The sequence below is a fragment of the Camelus bactrianus genome, chromosome 10 (genome assembly GCF_048773025.1).
Source record: "Camelus bactrianus isolate YW-2024 breed Bactrian camel chromosome 10, ASM4877302v1, whole genome shotgun sequence".
Classification (NCBI taxonomy): domain Eukaryota; kingdom Metazoa; phylum Chordata; class Mammalia; order Artiodactyla; family Camelidae; genus Camelus; species Camelus bactrianus.
In genome coordinates this window covers 56,002,824-56,004,977 of record NC_133548.1, presented here as the reverse complement: position 1 = coordinate 56,004,977, position 2,154 = coordinate 56,002,824, and positions in this window count along the sequence as shown.

The window sequence follows — 2,154 nt, the reverse complement described above, 5'->3', positions numbered from 1 at the left end:
GCTGTCACTCCGCCTTTTGCTTTAAGGCCTTCTAGGCTGTTATCTCTATGGCACAATGCAATACAGGGAAAAATATTTTTCATTTTCAAGATAAGGATCATTTTCATATGAAAACCATACAGGGTGGAAAATCTGATTAGAAAGCTTTTATTTAGAAAGAAATTAGCTCAAGGCAGCCTTTTTGGCTAGCAGAGGAATGACAAGGAGAAGCAGATGCATCTAAGTAAACATGCAGCCGCTCTCCCTCGGAGATGCAATTTGGCATTCCAAGCCGCGAACTTCATTTGCTTCAGGAACAAAACCATTTGAGTCTCCACCTCACTAAAAAATCAAGATATTTTCATAAGCGATAACTCAATTTTGAGAGATAATTGGCTTTGGGAATGAAAGATTCAGTGCACTCACATACATTTCTAAAAATTAGGAGGTATGCGTAGTCCACTGTAACGGATAACCGAAGTGGAGGGCGCTCCTACTGTCTGTCCTGAGCTGGGATCAGGAGCACATCAGATTTTTCACAGTCCTCTAAGGTGTATCCTTCTTAACGTGAAGACGCTCAGATTCAGTGTCAAAACTCCCGGGCTCTAGTTCTGGATGCTGCCGTGAGATAACTGCCTTTACATGCAAGCCACCCTCTCTCTCTGCCTTTCCATTTTAACTTCAATAAAATGAGAGTTAGGCTATGTGACCACTGAGGAACCTTCCAGCTGAAACCATGTTTTATATCTAGACCTGGGATTAATTCTGGACACTTGCAAAGAATTAAGTAAAGCATATGAAATGTTATAGGTCCCATTTTAATTTGTTTTGTCTGCTGACTTTTGTTCTTTTTTTAACATTTTTTATTGATTTATAATCATTTTACAATGTTGTGTCAAATTCCAGTGTTCAGCACAACTTTTCAGTCATACATGGACATATACACACTCATTGTCACATTTTTTTCTCTGTGAGCTACCATAACATTTTGTGTATATTTTCCTGTGCTATACAGTATAATCTTGTTTATCTATTCTACAATTTTGAAATCCCAGTCTATCTGATTTTGTTTTTTATAAGGCATCTTTTCCCCTTCATTTTTGTTGTTGTTGTTACCTTTAAGAGAATGGTCCTTCTTAGGATATGTGCTCTGTACAGAATATCGAATCGTGTTGCCATGTTGATGAATACTTTTTAAAAATCTAATATCTGTATAGCATTTCACACACTCCAAAGCAATTTCACTGTCATTATCTCACTCACTTTTCACAATTAACTCTTGAGACCAGAACAGTATTGTTGATGCATCAGAACAAGGATGGATTTGGGACTCAAATAGCCTGAAGCTAAATTCCAGCTCAACCCGTTACTAAGTCAAAAGAACTTGGGAAATTTTCTTAACTTTTCTGAACCCTCTGCCTTCCTTATCTGTGAAACTAGGAAGGTGGTAACAATAAAATGAGATTTTTGTCGAAAATGCCTAGCAGCCTCATGGCTTCATATTGGGAGGGCACTAGAAGACAAGATTGGTTGAGACTCTCGTAAGGTTAGGAGCTGCCATCTAACAGGAGGGAGTCAGGGAATTAACCAAATCTAAGACATCTGCAAAAAGGGTACTTCCGGTTTTTCCTGGCAGCCCAGTCATTCATCTTTGCATCCAAGGAACACTGACTGAGCATTTACTGTTTGCAGAAAGACCTGGGAGTGGGGGCAGGAATGAATAGATTTGGGGGTTAGAGCAAGGCTCTGAAGGCACAGAGTTTTTCTTTGTACCTTATTGAGGTGATGGTGTTGCAGGGCTGATGGTGGCCTCTGGGAGGATTCTTAGGTCACTGGTTTATTCCAACACTATGCTGGGTACTGGAGACACCAGAACTTGTCCTCTTCAAGTTGCTTCTGGTCTAGTGGGGACACAGCAACAACCCCAGGAAAGATATGAGCGCTCAAATCGAGGTGTCACAGAAGGGAAGATGCTTCTGTGCGGGAAAGTCACATAGGCTTCCCAGAGAAGGGAATGTTAGAGCTGATCTTCGAGTAAGGGCTTAAGAGGGGTGTACCAGACTGGCAAGAGGAAGAAACCATTCCAGGCAGAGGTGAGACAAAGCCTGAAGCACTCTGGGAACCACAGATAGTTAGGGATTTATAGGGGAGCAGAAGAGGTAAGACTAGAGACAT